The sequence below is a fragment of the Macaca fascicularis genome, chromosome 3 (assembly GCF_037993035.2).
Source record: "Macaca fascicularis isolate 582-1 chromosome 3, T2T-MFA8v1.1".
NCBI lineage: Eukaryota > Metazoa > Chordata > Mammalia > Primates > Cercopithecidae > Macaca > Macaca fascicularis.
Window position 1 is genome coordinate 160,637,220 of NC_088377.1, and position 24,464 is coordinate 160,661,683.

General features: G+C 36.9%; 1 long non-coding RNA gene across 1 annotated transcript in view; it reads left to right on the top strand.

The window, feature by feature from the left end:
* LOC135970221 (uncharacterized) overlaps positions 1-21,015 on the top strand; it is a 132,570-nt gene extending 111,555 nt beyond the window's left edge. Inside the window, exon 4 of the long non-coding RNA XR_010585817.2 lies at positions 20,866-21,015. This is a non-coding gene — a long non-coding RNA (uncharacterized lncRNA). The remainder of the gene's footprint in view (positions 1-20,865) is intronic.
* The last annotated feature ends 3,449 nt before the right edge of the window (positions 21,016-24,464 follow it).

Here is a 24,464-nt window from a genome sequence, read left to right on the forward strand (position 1 = left end):
GAATGTACAGCATATAGAACTTGGAATGTAGTAAGTTGTCAATATTTTTTATGTTTTTCTTTCCTTTTATTCCCTTATGCTTCTTTTCCTTCTTTTGACTTCCCTTCTTCTCTCCTTTTATTTCCTCATAGTTTGTGAACAATCAAAGTTAAGAACAATTACTAAATTTCCTTTTGTGTCACCAACACTAACCAAAGTAGCATAGTGGCTGAACTGTCATAGTCATTGAATGAAGATTTTAGAGTAAATCAATGATTGAATGAATGACAAAACAAACACCAAAAAGATAACTCACTTCTGCCCATTTTCTGAATCATAAAATCTATGTGCAGATATTTTGTAATCAAAATTGTTAAGAAGTTATCTGTTAACTCTAAATACTCCCTCATTATTTGCTTATTATATAAATAGGAATGCAATTATTATAATTTATTTTATTCAGGGTAAGAAAATTCTTATGAGACACAATAGACTAGGAAACAGACTTAAAGCATAATTGCAATTATTTTCAAGCTGTTTCTTCTTTCTTTCCTTCTTTATTGTTTAATTATAGCTTTCTTTTTTATTCTTTGCTTTTTATTTCCTTTTAAATATGATGTTAGCTAAATAATTTTTTCTAGATTCCTTTGATCAGGTTAAAGGTATTTTCCTCTATTAGTAGTTTGATGACAATTTTTATCAAAGGATTTTAAAATTTATCAAATTATTTTTGTGTATTTATTGATACAATCATGTAGTTATTCCTTATTCAGTTAATATGGCATAATACATTAACCGATTTTCAAATGTTAAAGCTAGTTTTTTATTCCTGAGATATATTCCTTTTGGCCATGGTGTGTAAATTATTTTATGTGTCACTGAATTTAGTTTCCCAATATTATCTTATGGATTTTTGCATGTAGGTTTATAAGAGACATTGGTCTATAGATTTTTTATGCATTCATTATCTGGCTTAAGTATCAAAGCAACATTAGCCAAATCAGATTATTTCCTCTATTATCTGCAATTCTTCATCTAATAATGGTATTTATTCCTTAAACATTTGATGGAATTTATCCGTGAAGAAATCTGGGAATGAAATTTTATTTGTGAAAAGATGTTTACTTGTTAATTTCATTCATTTATGTTTAGAAGTCTTTAAGATTTTCTAATACTTCCTGAGTCAGTAGGGTATTTTCTGTGTTTTTTTAGGCATATGTCCACTTTTTCAAAGTTGCATAATTTGTTGCCATAAAGTTTTTTTCAGCCTGGATGCAGTGGCTTATGCTTGTAATCCCAGCACTTTGGGAGGCCAAGGTGGGCAGATCACCTGAGGTGGGGCCTTGCCAACATGGTGAAACCCCATCTCTACTAAAAATACAAAAATTAACTGGGTGTGGTGGCACATGTCTATAATCATAGCTACTCAGGAGGCAGAGGTATGAGAATCGCTTGAACCTGGGAGGCAGAGGCCACAGTGAGCAGAGATCATGCCACTGCACTCCAGCCTAGGCTACTGTATTAGTTTGTTTTCACACTGCTAATAAAGACATACACAAGACTGGGTAATTTATAAAGAGAAAGACATTTAATAGACTCACAGCTCCTCATGGCTGGAGAGGCCTCACAATCATGGTGGAGGGTGAAGGAGGAGCAAAGGCACCTCTGACATGAAAGCAGGCAAGACAGCGTGTGCAGGGGAACTATCTTTTATAAAACCATTAGATCTCATGAGACTTATTCACTATCATGAGAACATTACAGGAAAAAACACACCCCCATGATTCAATTACCACCAACTGGGTCCCTCCCATGGTATGTGGGAATTACGGGAGCTACAATTCAAGATGAGATTTGGATGGGGACACAGTCAAACATATCATTTCACCCCGGCCCCTTCCAAATCTCATGTACTCACATTTCAAAACACAATATGCCTTCCCAACAGTCCTCCAAAATCTTAACTAATTTCAGCATTAACTCAAAAGTCTACAGTCCAAAGTTTCATCTCAGAGAAAGCAAGTCCCTTCCACCTAGGAGCCTGTAAAATCAAAAGCAAGTTAATTACTTCCCAAATGCAATGGGAATACAGGCATTGGGTAAATACACCCATTCCAAATGGGAGAAACTGGACAAAACAAAGGGACTTCCAGCTCCATGCAAGTCTGAAATCTAGTGGGGGAGTCACATCTTAAAGCTCCAAAATGATCTCCTTTGACTCTAAGTCTCACATCCATGTCATGCTAATAATGCAAGAGATGAGTTCTCATGGTCTTGGACATCTCTACCCCTGACTCATAGACTATCTCATTTTTGCCTGATACTGTTTTTGTATCACAGGAATTTGAGCACACATACAGTTTCTATGAAGTACTGATCATGTTCCTTTGGCTTAGTGACATAGCTAAGCTGAAGTTAAAGTAGAGCAGGCTGTCATTAGTAAAACTGCCCAGATAACAAAAAATAATCATGGACCAAACATAATTTTCATAACTATAAAAGTTTAATGTTCAGATTGCTTTTAAGTTTTTCAATGATTTTTTTTTTTCAATCAGACACATTTTTGTGCTTCGAACATTTGTAAGATTTGCGGGACAAGAAATTGTGGCCTTTTTTAGAGCACAGGAAAATGACATACACAGAATTGTCTTACATAAAGTCACAGGAAAAGACATGGTTGATCCACAACAAGAACTCAGTACTTTTAGAAATTTTCAACAATCAAAATTATAAAATTGATTGTTTGAGGCAAACAATTTCAATCTCATTTACTAGAGTAGGAGCTCTTCAAATATCTGATAGGTGGTCGCCTAAAAAGGACAATAAAACAAATAAACTATTTGGGGGAACTTTAGATATAATCTATCACAAAATGCTGAATGACTTGGAAAACAGCTCAGAGTCCTAAATCAATAGCAAACGTGAATGTTTTTTCATCCATCACCCAGTAATATTAGAGGTGACAACATGGTGAAGGCAACAGAATTCTGCACACTTTATGATGAGATTTGCTACTGCATTTTATGAGAGGTCTTTTGAATGAAAACTTTGTCACCATTTTTTAAACGATTCTTATTAATCTACACATTTCAAAAACATATTTGTGCAATTCTTTGAGCTTATTCTTCTTCAATCTCAAGACATAATGTTATCTCCCTTGGTGCTGGTTCCTGACAAATCTCCGGACAAACTTAGCTTTTAAAATCAATTGCACCTCATTCCTTTCTCAACATATCAGAACAAACATGATAAACAGAAGTGTTGTGCATCTTTGAAAGTGCAGAGTGTTATTTCAAATGTGCTGATTCAGCCAAAAGTCTTAAATTTATATTAATCACCACATAAGAGAGTAATTTCTTGACATGCTGTGTTCTTCAACTCAAGGGTTTTATCCTGGATGTCTGCACAATTCCTCTCTGGCAAATGAGCATTCAAAAAAGCACTTTAGGTAAAATGAAGCGATAATGAACCAGAATTTACTATTTCAGCCAAAATTTTCAACAGAATTAGAATGTAGAAATGAAATAGTTAATCAGAATGAAATTATGAGATTGGTTTTCCTTTGACAATTATGCAACTTTGATTAAGCTCAGGAATGGCCCCAATTTATCCTTCTCCCAGATCTGTCAGGCTAATCTGCTGGCCTGGAGCTGCTCCTTTCCCTGGGTTGGGCATGTTGCTTCTAGACAGTTACTACCAGTTATCTCTTTCCACCTGCAAGAGCCAGGTGAAGCACACACGGATTAGCCACTGTTTTCATCAGAAATCATTTAGAAAGCCTGGGCCTGGCCCAAAGAGTTGCTGCAGTTTTCATATTATTATAAAGGTACTTATGTACCCAGTAGTCATTCAGGAGCAGGTTGTTCAGTTTCCATGTAATTGAGCAGTTCTGATTGAGTTTTTTAGTCCTGAGTTCTAGTTTGATTGCACTGTGGTCTGAGAAGACAGTTTGTTATAATTTCTGTTCTTTTACATTTCCTGAGGAGTGCTTTACTTCCAACTATGTGGTCAATTTTGGAATAAGTGTGATGTGGTGCTGAGAAGAATGTATATTCTGTTGATTTGGGGTGGAGAGTTCTGTAGATGTCTATTAGGTCCACTTGGTGCAAAGTTGAGTTCTATTCCTGGATATCCTTGTTAACTTTCTGTCTCGTTGATCTGTCTAATGTTGACAGTGGAGTGTTAAAGTCTCCCATTATTATTGTATGGGAGTCTAAGTCTCTTTGTAAGTCTCTAAGGACTTGCTTTATGAATCTGGGTGCTCCTGTATTGGGTGCATATATATTTAGGATAGTTAGCTCTTCCTGTTGAATTGATCCTTTTACCATTATGTAATGCCCTTTTTTGTCTCTTTTGGTCTTTGATTGTTTAAGTCTGTTTTATCAGAGACTAGGATTGCAACCCCTGCTTTTTTTGTTCTTCATTTGCTTGGTAGATCTTCCTCCATCCCTTTATTTTGAGCCTATGTGTGTCTCTGCATGTGAGATGGGGCTCCTGAATACAGCAAACTGATGGGTTTTGACTCTTTATCCAATTTGCCATTCTGTGTCTTTTAATTGGACCAATTAGTCCATTTACATTCCAGGTTAATATTGTTATGTGTGAACTTGATCCTGTCATTATGATATTAACTGGTTATTTTGCTCGTTAGTTGATGCAGTTTCTTCCTAGTATCGATGGACTTTACATTGTGGCATGTTTTTGCAATGGCTGGTACTGTTGTTCCTTTCCATGTTTAGTGCTTCCTTCAGGATCTCTTGTAGGGCAGGCCTGGTGGTGACAAAATCTCTAAGCATTTGCTTGTCTGTAAAGGATTTTATTCCTCCTTCACTTATGAAATTTAGTTTGGCTGGATATGAAATTCTGGGTTGAAAATACTTTTCTTTAGGAATGTTGAATATTGGCCCCCACTCTCTTCTGGCTTGTATAGTTTCTGCCAAGAGATCGGCTGTTAGTCTGATGGGCTTCCCTTTTATGGGTAACCCGACCTTTCTCTCTGGCTGCCCTTCACATTTTTTCCTTCATTTCAACTTTGGTGAATCTGGCAATTATGTGTCTTGGAGTTGCTCTTCTCGAGGAGTATTTTTGTGGCATTCTCTGTATTTCCTGAATTCAAATGTTGGCCTGCCTTACTAGGTTGGGGAAGTTCTCCTGGATGATATCCTGCAGAGTGTTGTCCAACTTGGTTCCATTTTCCCCGTCACTTTGAGGCACACCAATCAGATGTAGATTTGATCTTTTCACATAATCCCATATTTCTTGGAGGCTTTGTTCATTTCTCTTTACTCTTTTTTCTCTACACTTCTCTTCTCGCTTCATTTCATTCATTTGCTCTTCAATCACTGATACTCTTTCTTCCAGTTGATTGAGTCAGTTCCTGAGGCTTGTGCATTTGTCACGTAGTTCTCGTGTCATGGTTTTCTTCTCTATCAGTTCTTTTATGGTCTTCTCTGCATTGATTATTCTAGTTATCCATTCATCCATTTTTTTTTCAAGGTTTTTAGTTTCTTTGTGCTGGGTACGTAGTTCCTCTTTAGCTCTGAAAAGTTTGATCAACTGAAACTTTCATCTCTCAACTCGTCAAAGTCATTCTCTGTCCAGCTTTGTTCCATTGCTGGTGATGAGCTGTGTTTCTTTGGAGAGTGAGATGCCCTCTGATTTTTTGAATTTCCAGCTTTTCTGCACTGCTTTTTCCCCATCTTTGTGGTTTTATCTGCCTTTGGTCTTTGATGATGGTGACATACTCATGGGGTTTTGGTGTGGGTGTCCTTTCTGTTTGTTAGTTTTCCTTCTAACAGTCAGGACCCTCAGCTGCAGGTCTGTTAAGAGTTTGTTTGAGGTCCACTCCAGACATTGTTTGCCTGGGTATCAGCAGCAAAGTCTGCAGAAGATAGAATATTGCTGAACAGTGAGTGTTGCTGTGTGATTCTTGCTCTGGAAGCTTCGTCTCAGAGATGTACCCAACCGTGTGAGGTGTGAGGTGTTGGTCTGCACCTAGTGGGGGATGTCTCCCAGTTAGGCTACTCAGGGGTCAGGGACCCACTTGAGCAGGCAGTCTGTCTGTTCTCAGATCTCAACCTCCATGCTGGGAGAACCACTGCTCTCCTCAAAGCTGTCAGACAGGGACATTTACATCTGCAGAGGTTTCCACTGCTTTCTGTTTAGATATGCCCTGTCCCCAGAGGTGGAGTCTACAGAGGCAGGCAGGCCTCCTTGAGCTGCGGTGGGGCTCCACCCAGTTCGAGCTTCCCAGCAGCTGTGTTTACCTACTTAAGCCTCAGCAATGGCGGGCACCCCTCCCACAGCCTCGCTGTTGCCTTGCAGTTAGATGTCAGACTGCTGTGCTAGCAATGAGGGAGGCTCCGTGGGCGTTGGAACCTCCAGGCCAGGCGTGGGATATAATCTCCTGGTGTGCCATTTGCTAAGACCCTTGGTAAAGTGCAGTATTAGGGTGGGAGTTACCCAATTTTCAGGTGTTGTGTGTCTCAGTTTCCCTTGGCTAGCAAAAGGAATTCCCTTCCCCCTTACACTTCCCAGGTGAGGCGATGCCTCGCTCTGCTTCAGCTCTTGCTGGTCAGGCTGCATCCGCTGACCAGCACTGACTGTCCAACAAGTCCCAGTGAGATTAACCCAGTACCTCAGTTGAAAATGCAGAAATCACCCATCTTCTGTGTCGCTCACACTGGGAGCTGGAGGCTGGAGCTCTTCCTATTCGGCCATCTGGTATGTTGTATCTTTGTTCTCATTGGTTTCAAAGAACATCTTTATTTCTGCCTTCAGTATGAAACAAAGGCAGAAATAAAGATGTTCTTTGAAACCAATGAGAACAAAGATAAAACATAGCAGAATCTCTGGGACACATTTAAAGTAGTGTGTAGAGGGAAACTTATAGCACTAAATGCCCACAAAAGAAAGCAGGAAAGATCTAAAATTGATGCCCTAATATAACAATTAAAAAAACTAGAGAAGCAAGAGAAAACACATTCGAAAGCTAGCAGAAGGCAAGAAATAACTAAGATCAGAGTAGAGTTGAAGGAGATAGAGACACAAAAAACCTTCCAAAAAATCAATGAATCCAGGAGCTGGTTTTTTGAAATGATCAACAAAATTGATAGACTGCTAGCAAGACTAGTAAAGAAAAAAGAGAGAAGAATCAAATAGATGCGATAAAAAATGATAAAGGGGATAATATCACTGACCCTAAAGATATACAAACTACCATCAGAGAATAGTATAAACACATCTAAGCAAATAAACTAGAAAACCTAGAAGAAATGGATAATTTCCTGGACACTTATACTCTCCCCAGACTAAACCAGGAAGAAGTTGAATCCCTGAATAGACCAATAGCAGGCTCTGAAATTGAGGCAATAATTAATAGCCTACGAACCAAAAAAAGTCCAGGACCAGACGGATTCACAGCCGAATTCTACCAGAGGTACAAGGAGGAACTGGTACCATTCTTTCTGAAACTATTCCAATCAATAGAAAAAGAGGGAATCCTCCCTAACTCATTTTATGAGACCAACATCATCCTGATACCAAAGCCTGGGAGAGACACAACAAAAAAAGATAATTTTAGACCAATATCTCTGATGAACATCAATGCAAAAGTCCTCAAAAAAATACTGGCAAACCGGATCCAACAGCACACCAAAAAGCTTATCCACCATGATCAAGTGGGCTTCATCCCTGGGATGCAAGGCTGGTTCAACATTCGCAAATCAATAAACATAATCCAGCATATAAACAGAACCAAAGACAAAAACCACATGATTATCTTAATAGACGCAGAAAAGGCCTTTAACAAAATTCAACAGCCCTTCATGCTAAAAACTCTCAATAAATTCGGTATTGATGGAACATATCTCAAAATGGTAAGAGCTATTTATGGCAAGCCCACAGCTGATATCACACTGAATGGGCAAAAACTTGAAACATTCCCTTTGAAAACTGGCACAAGACAGGGATGCCTTCTCTCACCACTCCTATTCAACATAGTGTTGGAAGTTCTGGCTAGAGCAATCAGGCAAGAGAAAGAAATAAAGGGTATTCAATTAGGAAAAGTAGAAGTCAAATTGTCCCTGTTTGCAGATGACAAGATTGTATATTTAGAAAACCCCATTGTCTCAGCCCAAAATCTCCTTAAGCTGATAAGCAACTTTAGCAAAGTCTCAGGATACAAAATCAATGTGCAAAAATCACAAACATTCTTATACAGCAGTAACAGACAAACAGAGAGCCAAATCATGAATGAACTCCCATTCACAATTGCTTCAAAGAGAATAAAATACCTAGGAATCCAACTTATAAGGGATGTAAATGACCTCTTCAAGGAGAACTACAAACCACTGCTCAGTGAAATAAAAGAGGACACAAACAAATGGAAGAACATACCATGCTCATGGATAGGAAGAATCAATATTGTGAAAATGGCCATACTGCCCAAGGTAATTTATAAATTCAATGCCATCCCCATTAAGCCACAAGTGACTTTCTTCACAGAATTAGAAAAAAGAACTACTTTAAAATTCATATGGAACCAAAAAGACCCCACATTGCCAAGACAATCCTAAGCCAAAAGAACAAAGCTGGAGGCATCACGCTACCTGACTTCAAACTATACTACAAGGCACAGTAACCAAAACAGCATGGTACTGGTACCAAAACAGAGACCAATGGAACAAAACAGAGCCCTCAGAAATAATACCACACATCTACAGCCGTCTGATCTTTGACAAACCTGAGAGAAACAAGAAATGGGGAAAGGATTCCCTATTTAATAAATGGTGCTGGGAAAACTGGCTAGCCATAAGTAGAAAGCTGAAACTGGATCCTTTCCTTACTCCTCGTACGAAAATTAATTCAAGATGGATTAGAGACTTAAAAATGTTAGACCTAAAACCATAAAAACTCTAGAACAAAACCTAAGTAATACCATTCAGGACACAGGCACGGGCAAGGACTTCATGTCTAAAACACCAAAAGCAATGGCAACAAAAGCCAAAATTGACAAATGGGATCTAATTAAACTAAAGAGCTTCTGCACAGCAAAAGAAACTACCATCAGAGTGAACAGGCAACCTACAGAATAGGAGAAATTTTTGCAGTCTACTCATCTGACAAAGGGCTAATATCCGGAACCTACAAAGAACTCAAATTTACAAGAAAAAAACAAACAACCCCATCGAAAAGTGGGCAAAGGATATGAATAGACATTTCTCAAAAGAAGACATTCATACAGCCAACAGACACATGAAAAAATGCTCATCATCACTCTCCATCAGAGAAACATGAATCAAAACCACAATGAGATACCATCTCACACCGGTTAGAATGACAATCATTAAAAAGTCAGGAAACAACAGGTGCTGGAGAGGATGTGGAGAAACAGGAACACTTTTACACTGTTGGTGGGACTGTAAACTAGTTCAACCATTGTGGAAGACAGTCTGGTGATTCCTCAAGGATCGAGAACTAGAAATACCATTTGACGAAGCCATTCCATTACTGGGTATATACCCAAAGTATTATAAATCATGCTGCTATAAAGACACATGCACATATATGTTTATTGCGGCACTATTAGCAATAGCAAAGACTTGGAATCAACCCAAATGTCCATCCGTGACAGACTGGGTTAAGAAAATGTGGCACATATACATCATGGAATACTATGCAGCCATAAAAAAGGATGAGTTCATGTCCTTTGTAGGGACATGGATGCAGATAGAAACCATCATTCTCAGCAAACTATTGCAAGAACAGAAAACCAAACACCACATGTTCTCACTCATAGGTGGGAACTGAATAATGAGATCGCTTGGACACAAGAAGGGGAACATCACACACTGGGTCCTATTGTGGGGAGGGTGAAGGGAGGAGGGATAGCATTAGGAGATACACCTAATGTAAATGACGAGTTAATGGGTGTAGCACACCAACATGGCACATGTATAATGTATACATATGTAACAAACCTGCATGTTGTGCACATGTACCCTAGAGCTTGAAGTATAATAATAATTAAAAAAACAAAAAGGTACTTATTGTTTTCCTCTGGTCTCTTTTCCCCGTGTCCTTCTTGGCTATTGCCTGCTGCCTTGCACTTTTGAACTCTTTGGAATATATGCTCTTTGCAAAATATGTTCCTGCTTTTCCTCATGATGAATCATATGCCCTTCTCTGCACTTTGGCATTTCCCTCTTTGTATTGTTGTCCGTCTGCCTAATTCCTGTCTTTCTCAGTGGGAGTTTTCCAGATACATAAATCTGAATATTGTTTCTCACTTTCTAATCATCATTATTGTTTACAGGGGCTCTGTTTGTGTCTATAACAGATATACTAACTACTTTTGCCTATTAGTTAAAGGATAAAGGAAGTTAAAGCATCTGGCCACTGGTCCACTCATCCCTCTGCCTGTTGGATGGGGTGTAAAGTTTGAGGTAGTCATTGTGTGGGGAATAAGCAGGTCATCTGGGCTACCATTCTTGTTAACTTGACCTCTGGGTAAATAGACTAATGATGTTTGCCCAAGAGGAAGAGACTTTATCTCTTAAATATTCTTAGCTCGATGTCCCCAGCTAAGGACTACTCAGGTCTACCAGCATGGCTCTTGGAAAACATCACATAGGTAATATAACTCTCTGGACTATAAAACAGTGATGTGTAATACTTGACAAGCTAGACTTCTGTGAGGTAATCCTGTGCACCTCACTGAAACACCTCATGGATTCTGGACCAGAGAAGCTTATCTAACCCAAAAAGAACCGTGGGAGCAGCCCTTGGCATCTCTCTACCTTGTCTGAGTCTTTTAATTGCCTGTGTCCTTGACATTATTTAGTAAAGCTTTATAATAATTAAGAACTCTGTTCTATGTGAATCTGAACTCTGTTCTGTGTGAATTTGACAATGTCATTTTGTGAATGAGCTCAAGATTTTTTGGCTTTAGTGTGAGATTGCTTGGATTTGAATCCTTTTTTCCCCAATGTTTACCTGTGGGCTCTGGGTAAGTTACCTCACCTCCCAATGATTCATGTTTCTACCTATGAGAAAAACGTTAGAAATAGAATAGGTTAGGTTTCTATTTTGAATAATGCATATAAAACACACAACAGTATCTAACGCTAAACTTTGAAGTTAATGTTAGATATTAAGATTCTGTTCAATATCTGGGCCACAATAATAGCAGACATTTATCATGTATTGAGTGTTTACCAGATATTGAGATAAGCAGTTTAAAATAATTGCTCTCCTCAAATTTTCAGTCAGCGCTATGAGTAATGAGAAGAATTTCCACAAATGTAGAAGAGCCTGAGTTTTCACTTTATTCTTAAAGCATATATCTGATCTGTGTAAGGCATAATTACATGTATGCCCATTACCCCCAGATTGAACATCTACAGGCCCTTGATACTCAAAATGCTATCTGAATCATTGGCATCACCTGGAAGCTTGTTAGAAAAGAAGACTTCCTGTCAAAAAAAAAAAAAAAAATGCTGATTAAGAATCTGTATTTTTAACAAGACCCACCCCCCATCCCAGGATGATTTATTTGCTTGTTAAAATTTAAAAATTCAATTTTAATCAGTTTTAGGTGTTTCTTTCCCATGCCATTTAATCAAAAGCAGCCATGATTTCTTAATTAATCTATTTTTAATAGCTACATATTCTCATTGAACTTTGCGGTTTAATCTTCAGCTTCAACTTGGGAGCAATTTCATGAGTGTTCAGCGCAGGTACTGAGGAAGGAGGAATGTGAGAGGGAAAATAAAGGTGAAGCATTCAGCAGAGGAAATGTTCCTTAATTGAGCTGAGTTTCTCTCCTAATAGATCTACCATTCAATCTGCATTAAAAAGGGGCCCACAGTCAATCACATAAAACTTAAGTTCTTAAGTTCTTGAGTAGATTTAAACAGAAATAAATCTTATATTTTCACAGTCTATATTTTCTTTTCCTGGAGTATCTGCAAATTAAGATCAGATATGCATCATGGGTATTTGCCAATTATTCAAATCACTGATTTTAGGAATCTTTTGAAAGTAATTTATCTCAAATTTTGATCCACTATTTTCCTTGTTCAATTCTATGATTTGTAAAATATTGGCAAAAAGTTTATTATATACTTTTTAGGGATCATATTTGGTTAGAAGAAATTGTGCTACTTAGTTACCCTATTGATTAGGAGAATAACAGAAATAACAATAACTTTTTGTTTCATAATAATCTTAAACTTCCAAGAATACTACGTAAATCACTGAATCAATGAAGATGATCATATTAAGCAATGCACTACTATTTTTTAAAACAATTAGCATAATGTGGGAAAATATTTAAAAAGTAAATTAAGGAGAAAAAATTGTTTGATAATCCTCAACTCGTAAGAAAAATAAGCAGAAGTCAATCTTAATTCTCAGTCTGCCCTGGAACATTCAAAACATAGATCACTTTAGGGCTGTAAAAATAAATGAAAATAACCCCCCAAAGAACAAAAAGAGCCTTGTTTTTTGAACTTGTCATAGGATGGGTGTCAGAAAGGATCATTTGCATTTGTCAGAGGCTCAGGCAACTGAGGGAGTGACAAAGTGTCATAGTGAAAAAAACGAAAGCCTTCAGATATGTTTGGTATGCTCTGATTGAAGGTTGTTGGCATTTGGTACTTGGAAGTGGGCAAGTTACGATCACATCTTATATAAGTAGTTTGGAGAGCTTATTTATTTAGTTTCTGAGTTGGTAGCAGAGGCAAAAATTAGGAAAGCTGGAAGTAATCAACTAAATCCTAATTGCTCTGGCCAACTGCTGCAGAGGTTTGGCTTCCTGGACTGGTTGCTGTAGAGGCTGTAGGTCAGAGTTCCAGTTTCATTTATGGTCTGGCCATTGTCTGAATATTCCACATCTCAGAGCAGAATCCAAATTGTTGACATAAAATATGTGAAAACTTAAAACCTGCTATAATTATGATTTTTTTAAAGCAGTCTAATGTTGCAAAAGAGTTATAGGCCGATATTCTCAAACAGTAAGTTATTTAGAAAATGATACATATCAGCATTTGAATATTTGCATTTGTGCTAAGTAAAATGCTGCTCACCAGAATATCAAGAGCTATAACAAGCCAGCCCCTATTCTTGAGGTAATTTGGCAACGTTTATATTTTATCTCTATTGGACCTGAGAACAAAGCTGTAGATGGTATTTTGGAGAGGAAATTCAAAAAAGATTGGAAGTGATAACTGCAATTTACAGTCATCGCTGGTAAGGCTAGGAGCCATCAATGCAACCTTCATAGTAGGTAAAGGACAGTGGAGTGAGATAGATTTGTAGCACCATAGAAAGCCCAGGTCATAACCTGTGGCACTAACTTGATAAATGAAGTAGTGAAGTCATTTTAACCAACATTTGAGCATTTACGTTGTTCCAAGCATGGTGTCATGGGTTGTTGATTTTAAAAAATGGGATAGAGGTCAGCCTTCATAGAAATTGATGAAAAGAGAAAATATTTAGACACTTTGAGACAGATGCGAAAATCCACTATTTAAATATGACAGTATTTGTTTTAGGAATGGATTGCAGCAGTTAAAACCATGTTTTTATCAGTTGATGGGCCAGGCTGCAACTTTAGAATGGTAGTAAATTTATGCTTTTTATACCTAATATATGTCTTGCTTACCTGCTCTTATGAATGTCAGATACATGTATGCTATTAGAAAACAAACACTTGATCAAAGTAACTTTTTAATTTCCTTCTAAAATATAGTTCATATCAAATTTTAATGTATTAATTAAAAATTACAACACTGTTATGTACACAGTCAATTGTATACATAAAGACAATGAAAAAAATTCATAGTTAATTCACTGTTATTAGAATTAAGAGTTTGGTACTTAAAGATAAATGGCACTGGAAACCAAGCTATTTAGTTTATACTCTTAGTTACTAATGAAACTCAGTAAAGAATATTAACATTTTACTAGATTTCTGAAAGCTGTTCTGAGGTCCTGCAATTTTTCACTGGTTCTCACTCTAGGATTCTGAATTAAATGTTCCAAAAGCCTTTTTCAAGTTCTTTCTTGGCTTCAAGTTTCTATTTATTACGTTATGTGCCCATATAGATAGTTAATGAACCTGGCAAAGATAAACATGATTTTTTGCACATTGGACAAGCTTAAAGGTGTGCTTGAAATAAATGGGCATGTTGAAGAAGAATAAGTGTCACAAAGTAGAATTGGACCAAAAATAGGATACAGATGGTTTTGAAACCTTCCAGGAGTTTTGTGCTGGTGTGGCAGGCTGCTTTAAATTTATACTCTGTCAACATTTGTAGAGTTTACTTTCTTTTACTTGTAATTTGCTTTTGTTAATGTTTCATGTTAGTGATTTATTTGAAAATATAACTCTCTGAGAACCAGGAGTTGACAATGAATTCCTTCCTGACCCCAAACAAATCTAATGTAGCTCACTCTTCTCTCTGAGCACTTGGAAACCTCACCTAAAAATGTCTCTATCAAAGACCCTTTATACTCTCTAGTCTGCTCCTCACATCTATGACAGCTTTTCTCTTTTCCTCACTTTCTTGAATTATCTCTTGATTCGTTATTCAGTGTGATCCTCTCCTACCTTCAAAACTGTCAAAGACATGCATATTTTCCTAAAGCATTCTGGAAAGCATCTCCCATTCTGTTCCTAAAGTTAGTTTTAGAGGTAACTGCAACCCACCCCTATCCCCAGTAAGTTTTCTGTCCAAATGACACATCCTGCCTCCAATACACAAGCAGTACTATCATCTAACTGAACTTTCTTCCTAATTTTTAAGAGTATTCAATTTTATTCAAATCCATGCAGCTACTACAAACTCCCTTCATTACAGATTTTCTTACAGGGTGTGAATTTGGAAATGATATTTAGAATATTGAAAGTAAATATGTCTATTTGGTCATCACCTAAAAGATGCTAGTATAGGTAGCATTTCTCATCTTTAAAAATAAAATTATAGGAATTCTGCTTTTTATGCAAATTTGAAAGACAAAAATTTTATACCTTTAAAACTCTATTTTTTTTTTAATTATAGGTACATTGTGTGTGTGTGTATGTGCGTGTGTGTGTGTGTGTATATATATATATGGTGTATGAGATGTTTTGATACAGGTAAGCAATGTGAAATAAGCGCTTCATGGAGAGTAGAGTATCCATCCCCTCAACAATTTACCCTTTGAGTTACAAACAATCTAATTACATTCTGTAAGTTATTTTAAAATATACGATTAAGTTATTACTGACTATAGACACTCTATTGTGTTGCCAAATAGTAGGACTTATTTATTCTTTCTATATTTTATACCCATCAACCATCCCCACCTCCATCTAGACACCCACCCATAACCCTTCCCTACCTCTGGTAACTATCCGTCTAGTCTCTGCATACATGAATTCAAATGCTTTGATTTTTACATTCCCAAAATAAGTGAGAACATGTGATATTTATCTTTCTGTATCTGACTTATTTTACTTATCATAATGATCTCAAGTTCCATTCATGTTGTTGCAAATGACTGGATCTCATTCTTTTCAGTAGCTGAATAGTACTCCATTGTGTGTATTTTCCACATTTTTCTTCATCCATTCATCTGTTGATGAACACTTAGGTTGTTTCCAAATCTTAGCTATTGAAAACAGGGCTGCAACAGACACAGGAGTGCAGGTATCTTTTTGATATACTTATTTCCTTTCTTTTGGGTATATAACCCAGCAGTGAGACTACTAGATCATATAATAGCTTAAGTTTTAGCTTTTTGAGGAACTTCCAAACTTTTATCCATACTGCTTGCACTCACTTGTGCATCAACAGGGTACAAGGGTTTCTTCTTCTTCACATCCTCACCAGCATTTGTCATTGCCTGTCTTTTGGATATGAGCCATTTTAACTGAGGTGAGATGACGTTTCATTGCAATTTTGATTTTCATTTCTCTGATGATCAATGAGTTTTCAATGATGTTGGGCACCTTTTCATATGCCTATTTGCCATTTGTATGTCTTATTTTAAGAAATGTCTAGTCAAATCTTTTGCCCATTTTGAAGTGGATTATTAGATCTTTTTCCCAGGGAGTTGTTTGAGCTCCTTATATATTCTGGTTATTAATCCTTTATCAAATGGATACGTATTGCGGGATCTGGCCAGCAGCCCGCAATGCAACGGGGCTCTCTCGTTGTTCCCAGGCGAATTGGCAGGTCGAGAAATAATAGACACACAAGATAGTGAAAGTTGGGTCCAGGGGAGTCACTGCCTTCTGGTCCCGTGGTGCCAACAATGCACTGGATATACCAGCATTTATTATTAAGTTTAGTGAGGGCAGGGGTAGGTTAGTGAGGAGTTTAGGGTCATTTGATTATGAGGTGAGATGGTCACATGGGGATAAAGTAATTCTTTAACATAACATCTGTATGCAGAAGTGCAGTATACAGAGGTAATAATTTACGATATAGTGTGTGCTTCAGTAATTTCTAACAGAGCCTTAAAACAGAAACACAGTCTTTCCATAACCTATGATTAGCAAGATATTAATCAGCAGTAACAGTGGCAGCAAAAGCTGGTTACAAACAATCCATAGAAACAGGACATGAAGCTAGACAACCGGTTAGACCAGAAATTCTCAGAAGGGAGTATGCCTTAACCCTAAAGAGACCTAGAAGAGCCATGGCAAGATGAGGACATTTATAGCCCTATCTTATCCATATGGACAGGCGCCCCCCATGCATCCATTTATAGGCTCTCCACAAGGGTTGCATTCCATTCCCAGAGCTATGAACATCTGCTTTTCTGGGATAGGAATCTTGGTGATGTGAAACCTCCCTGACTGCGCGTCCATTCATAGGCTCTCTGCAGGAGGAAGCACATCACACGCTGTTGGCTCATTCTGGCAGTCCAACCTGTCATTGTCTTTACACAATCCTTCATGCAATTTTGTATTTACAATAATCGGGAGCATTTCATTTTTTATTCCATAGCAATAGTTTTGGGGGGTCTCCCTACAGATACCTTGTAAATATTTTCTCCCATTCTGGGGGTTGTCTCTTTACTTTTTTATTGTATCCTTTACTGTGCAGAAGCATTTTATCTTGATGTGATCCCGTTTGTCCATTTTTGCTTTGGTTGCCAGTGCTGGTGGGTTATTCCTCAAGAAGTCCTTGTCCAGACCAATGTCCTGGAGATATCTCCAAATATTTTCTTGTAGTAGTTTTATAGTTTGGGGTCTTAGATTTAAGTCTTTAATCCATTTTGATTTTTTTTTTTTTTTTTTTTTGTATATGGTAAGAGAGAGAGGTCTGGTTTCATTCTTCTGCACATATATATCCAATTTCCCCATACTATTTATTGAAGAGACTATCTTTTCCCCAATGTATGTTCTTGGCACCTTTATCGAAAATTAGTTCACTGTAGGTATGTGAATTTGTTTCTGGGTTTTCTATTCTGTTCCACTGGTCTGTGTGTCTGTTTTATGCCAGTACCATGCTGTTTCGGTTACTATAGCTCTGCAGTATAATGTTAAGTCAGGTCATTTGACTCTTCTAGTTGTGTTCTTTTTGCTTAGGATAGCTTTGGCTATTCTGGGTCTTTTGTGGTTTCATATAAATTTTAGGATTTTTTTTTTCTGTTGCTGTGAAGAATGTCATTGATGTTTCGATAGGTATTGCTTTGAATCTGTAGGTTTCCTTGAGTAGTATGGGTATTTTAACAATAATGATACTTCTAATATATAAACAAGCATTTTTTTCATTTTTTGATGTCCTTTTCAATCTCCTTCATCAGTGTTTTATAGTTTTCATTATAGAGCAATTTCACTCCTTTGATTAATTTCCAGGTATTTAATTGTATGTGTGGTTATTGTAAATGAAATTACTTTATTTCTTTTTCACTGTTGGCATATAGAAATGCTGTTGATTTTTGTGTGCCATTTTTGTGTCCTGCGACTTTACTCAATTTGTTTTATCAGTTCTAATAGTTTTCTTGTGGAGTCCAGGTTTTTCCAAGTATATGATCATATCATCAGCAAACATGGATAATTTGACTTCTTCTTTTTCAATTTGTATATCTTTTATATCTTTCTCTTGTCTGGTTGCTCTAACTCAGACTTTCAGCACTATTTTGAATAACAGTGGTGATAGTCAACATCCTTGTAGTGTTCCAGATCCTAGAGGAAAGACTTTCAGTTTTTGTCCATTTAGTATGATACCAGCTGTGGGTCTGTCATATATTTATGTTTTATATTTGTTATGTTGGGGTATGTTCCTTCTATCTCCAGTTTTCTCAGGATTTTTGTTATGAGGCAATAATGAATTTTATCAAATGATGTTTCAGCATCAATTGAAATGATTCTTCATGTTTTTATTCTTCATTCTGTTGGTAGGAGGCATCACATTGATTGATTTGCATATGTTGAACTATTCTTGCATTCCAGAGATAAATTCTACTGGGTCATAATGAATAATCTTTCTAATGTATCATTAAATTTTGTTTTCTAATTCTTTGTTGAAGATTTTTACATCAATATTCACCAAAGATATTGATATTGACCTACAGTTTTCTTTTTTTTTAATATCTCCTTGACTGGTTTGGCATCAGTGTAATACTGGCTTTGTAGAATAAGTTTGGAGGTATTCCTTCCTCCTCTACTTTTTCTGAGAATTTCGAGTAGGATTTGTATTAGTTCTTTAAACATTTGATAGAATTCAGCAGTGAAGTCATTGGGTCCTGGACTTTTCTTTACTAGGAGAGTTTTTATTAAGCTTTGATCTCATTACTTGTCATTAGCCCGTTCGGGTTTTGGATTTCTTTCTGGCTCATTCTTGGTAGGTGGTATGTATCTAGAATTTTTTTCATTTCTTCTATTGGCCTATAGTTGCTCATAGTAACCACCAATTATCCTTTGAACTTCTGCAGTATCAGTTATAATGTCTCCTTTTCCATTTTTGATTTTATTTATTTATATCTTCTCTCTCTTTTTATCTCAGTCAGTCTAAAAGTTTGTCAATATTGACTTTTCAAAAACTAAATTTTGTTTTATTAGTCTTTTGTATTTTCATTTCAATTTCATTTATTTTGGCTCTGATCTATATTTTTTTCTACTAATATCGAGGTTGGTTTGCTCTTGTTTTTCTAGTTCTTTATGATGCATTGTTAGATTGTTTATTTGAAGTTTTTCTATTTTTTATGTAGGCACTTAAAGTTATAAAATTCCCTCTGAGTATAGTTTTTGCTGTATCTGATAGGTGCTGGTATGTTTCGTTTCCATCATCATTTGTTTCAAGAAATTTTTCAATTTCCTTTTTAATTTCTTCATTGACTCACTGGTAATTAAGGATCATACTGTTAATTTCCATGTTTTTGTATAGTTTCCAAAATTATTTTCATTATTAATTTACAGTTTTATTCTATTGCATTCAGAGAATGTGCTTGATATTGTATACTTTTTTTAATGTTTTAAGATGTGTTTTGTGACCTAACATGTGTTCTATCCTTGAGAATGATTCATATGCTGAGGAAAAGAATGTATAATCTGTAGGTTTGGATGCAATATTTTGTAAATATGTATTAGATCCATTTGGTTTATAATGCAGATTAAGTCTGATTTTCTTTGTTGATTTTCTGTCTGGAAGATCTGTTCAGTGCTGAAAGTGAGGTGTTGAAGTGTCCAACCATTATTGTATAGAAACCTATCTCTCTCTAGCTCTAATAATAGTTTCTTTATATATTTGGATGCTCCAGTGTTGAGTGCATATATATTTAAAATTTTTATATTCTCTTGCTGAACTGATCCCTTTATCATTATATAGTGATCTTTGTCTTGAAATCTATTTTGTCTGATATGAGCATATCAACTCATGCTTTTCTTTGCTTTTCATTGTCATAGAATTCCTTTTTCCATTCCTTTATTTTCAGTCTGTGTGTGTCTTTATAGGTGAAGTGTGTTTCTTGTAGGCAAAAGATTAGTGAGTCTTGTTTTATTATCTATCTGGCCAGTCTATGTGTTTTAACTGGATCATTTAGTCCATTTACTTTCAGTGTTATTATTAGTAAGTAAGGAGTTACTCCTGCCTTTTAAATTTTATTTTCTGATCTTTTTGTAGTTTTCTCTTCATTGGTTTTTCCTTCCTGTCTTCCTCTAGTGAAGATGATTATCTCTGGTGATATGATTTAGTTTCTTGCTTTTTAGGTTTTGTGTATCTGTTGCAGGTTTTTTGGTTTGAGGTTACAAGGAGGCTTGCACACACTATCTTAAAACCCATTATTTCAACCTAATAATAATTTAACACTACTTGCATAAACACATAAACTAGCCAAAAAAAAAAAAAAAAAAAAAAAAACTAATAAAAACTCTATGACTTAATCTTGTCTCCTGCTTTTTAACTCTTTGTTATTTCTGTTTATCTTGTTGTATTGACTATGCCTTAAAAAGTAGTTGTAGTTAATTTTTTAATCTTTCTATTTAGGGTAAGAGTAGATTACACACCACACAGTTACGGTGTTTTATTTCTGTGTTTTTCTGTGCTCTTACTATTACCAATGAGTTTTGTAACCTTAGGTGATTATTTAATGCTCATTAATATCCTTTTCTCTCTGATTGAAATCCTTTAGGATTTCTTATAGGACAGGTCTTGCAATGATGAAGTCTCTCAGCTTTTGTTGTCTGGGAAAGTCTTTATTTCTCCTTCATGTTTGAAGGATATTTCCACCAGATAAACTATTCTGGGGTGAAAGTGTTTTTTATCCTTTGAAATTTAAATATATCACATGGCTGTCTCCTGGTGTATACGGTTTCCACTGAATAGCCGCTGCCAGACATATTGGAATTCCATTGTATGTTATTTATTTCTTTTCTCTTTCTGCTTTTAGGGTTCTTTATCCTGGACCTTTGGGAATTTGATTATTCAATGCCTTGAGGTAAAATCTGCTTAGTGTTCTCTAAACTTCTTACACTTGAATATTTATATCTTTCTCTAGGTTTGGGAAGTTCCGTGTTATTATTTTTTTAATAAACGTTCTACTCCTATCTATTTCTCTACCTCATCTTTAAACTCAATAACTTTTAGATTTGCTTTTTTGAGACTATTTTCTAGATTCTGTAGGTATGCTTCCTTTTTAAAAAATCTTTTTTTTCCTCCTCTGACGGTGTATTTTCACATAGCCTGTCTTCAAGCTCACTCATTCTGTCTTCTGCTTCATTTATTCTGCTATTAAAGGACTCATGCATTCTTAGTATGCTAGTTGCATTTTCTAGCTTCAAAATTTCTACTTGATTTTTCTTATTTTAACCTTTTTGTTAATGTTTCTGATAGAATTTTGAATTCCTTTTCTGTGTTATCTTAAATTTCTTTGTGTTTCATCACCACAGCTATTTTGAATTCTTTCTCTAAAAAGTCACATATCTCTGTGTCTTCAGAATTGTTTCCTGGTGGCTTATTTTATTTGGCGAGGTCATGTTTTCCTAGATGGTGTTGATGACACTAGATGTCTTTTGGTGTCTAGGCATAGAAGAGCAAGGTATTTATTGTAGTCTTCACTGTCTAGGCTTATTTGTAGCCTTTTTTTTGGGGAAGGCTTTTCAGATATTTGAATGGAGTTGGGTGTTGTAATCTAAGGTGTATCTGCTTTAGCGGGCACCCCAAGCCCAGTAACACTGTGGTTGTTGCAGATTCATAAAGATACCTAACCTTGATGATATTGGACAAGATCTGAGAGAGTTTTCTGGATTATCAAGCAGAGTCTCTGGCTCCCTTCCTTTACTTTCTAACAAAGATACAGACTCTCTTTCTCCATTCTGAGCCACCTAAATCTGAGGGTGGAGTGACACAAGTGGCCCTGTGGCCACCAACAGTATAACCGCACTGAGTCAGATCTGAAGCCAGATTATCACTGGGTCTCAACCAAGGCCTGCTCTAGCTACTCCCTGGCTACTGTCTGTAGTTGCTCAAGGCCTTGGGGCTCTACAATTAGCAGGTGGCAAAAGCCAGTCAGGTCTGTGTCATTCCCTTTAGGATGGCAAGGTCCCCAAATCCCTACATGGATTCAGAAGTGCTATCTGGGAGTCAGGGACTAAAGTCAAAAACCTTAGAAATCAATCTGGTGTTCTGATATATTCTGGCTGAGCTGGCACTCAAACCACACAACACAGTATTTCCTACTTTTCCGTCCCCTTTCCAAAGGCAAAGGAGCCTTACTCCATAGCCATCAAGATGCCAGGTCAAGAGGAATACTGCCAGACTACAACTGATCTCCCTTTAAATCCCAAGGTCTTTTAAGTCAGCTTGTGGTGAATACTGTTTGGCCTTGGACTCGCCCTTCAGAGCATTATGCTCCTCTCTGGCCCAGGGCAGGTCCAGAAATGCCTTCCAAAAGTGAAGTCCTATAATCAGAGATCTCAAGAGCCGGCTTGGTGCTGTACTCCTTTGTGGCCGTACTGGTTCCTAAGGTGCACGACAGAGTCCCCTTTCCTTTTTCCTCTCCTTTTCTCAAACAAAAGGAGTTTTACCTCATAACCATGATAGCTGCTTATGCACTGAGTCTCACCTGAAGCCAGTAAGTCTCAGAGGCTCACCAAGGTCCTTGATATAGTACCTGGGTATCGCTGCTGGTTATTCATGGCCCAGGGGCTCTTCAGTTAGCAGGTGATGAATGCTGACAGGATTGGGTCCTTTCCTTCAAGGTAGCATATTTCCTTCTGGCCCAGGGTATACCTAGAATTTGAGATCTAGGGTATGGAATAGGGGCTTCATGAACTCTGACAGGTGTCCTATCCTGCTGTGGCTGGGCTGGTATCCTACATGCAAAACAAAGTTCTCCCCAGTCTTCCCTCTCCTCTCCTCAAACAGAAGGAAGGCATCTGTTTGTTTTTTGAAGCCATGAGCTGTGCAGCCTGGGGTTAGGGGAGGGTTGATTCCAGCACTCACTTTGCTACCCCAGCTGGTGTCTCAATATGTCACATGTGCCCCGCCACCATCCCCAAGTCCACTGTCTCTGGGCCTAATTCAGCACTAGAACTCATCTAAGAGTTGCAGTTCTTATGGCTTAGACTTCCTTTTAAATTTACTTGGAGACACAGAGCACTGTAGCCTGTTGTGGTGAGGTTTTTGAGAACAAAAGTTCTGAACCCTGGGATTGGCGATTCCCCTCTGGCTAGGGCTGGTTTAAATGCACCCTCCATCGACAGGCAACAGATGAGTTTGGTCTGGTTTTCCCTTCTGCTGTAACAGGCCAGCACTGAGATCAGTGCCTCACAATTCTCATGTTCTCCCTCTCTCAGTCCTCAGAGACCCATTCTTCACCATCCTGCTGCTGCAGTGGGTGGGGGAGGGTTGGCGTCCATGATTCAGGACTGTTATTTTATCTCTTCAATGCTTCTTTCAGCAATATGAAGTTAAAACTAGGTACTATGAGTGCTCACCTGAGTTTTGGTTCTTATGACAGTGTTTTTGTTTTTGGTTTTGTTTTTTTCCTGTTTAGTTATTAATTTGGTGTCCCTTAAGGAGGTAGAAGGGATAATCAGTAGAGCCTTCTATTCTGCTGTCTTGCTCCATCCCCAAGACAAATTTTAAAGATAAAATCAGTGACATTCTCAATAGACTGAAACTTGCATCCTTTAACTTTTGGGGGAAAATGCTCCATATCAAATATACTCCTGGCTGTGAAGTAAAAATGATATAGTACTTTAGGAATTTTTATATGTTTCCTGTGAGAAAAAGACAGACTAGCCGAGAGAGTGACTTTATTTTTCTTTATAGACTAGTTTTTAAATAACAACTGGAGAATTATACTATTAGTCAAAGCAGTTAATCAAAGTTACAGAATGAACAAGTAGATGCTTTATTTGAATCCATCCTATTATTTCATGAAAATAACTGAGAAACATTTAAAAATTGTATACACTTAATGAGGAAATGTCATTCATTTGTGTTTTGCCTACTCATAACAAAGAGTCACATGCATTCTAGACACCACTGCAAACCAGTAAACTGAGAGTAATTTTACTAAAATGTATTGTCTTCCATGAATCTCTGGATCAGCACTGTCCAATAGAAATATAAGGCAAGACACAAATATGAACTACATATGTGATTTAAAGTTTTATAGTAGTCACATTGAAAAAGTGAAAATAAGCCTATATTGTTAAAATTAATATATTTCTATAAACCAATATGTCAAATTATTATTCTTACCGTGTATTCAACATAAAATCACTGAGACAATTTCCATTTTTTTTTTCTTACTAACTTAGGAAATCTAGTGCATGTTTTACATTTACAGGACATGTAAGTTAGATCAACTCTATTTCATGTGCTCAGTAGCCACATGTGTCTGGTCATTCCCATATCAAACAGCAGAGCTCTGTATATTTTACTTATCCCAAATTTTCAACTGCTACCAAAAAAAAAAAAATCACTGGAGTAAACACTTACAATTTAGGCCTCGCACAAACATATAAATATCAATAAACT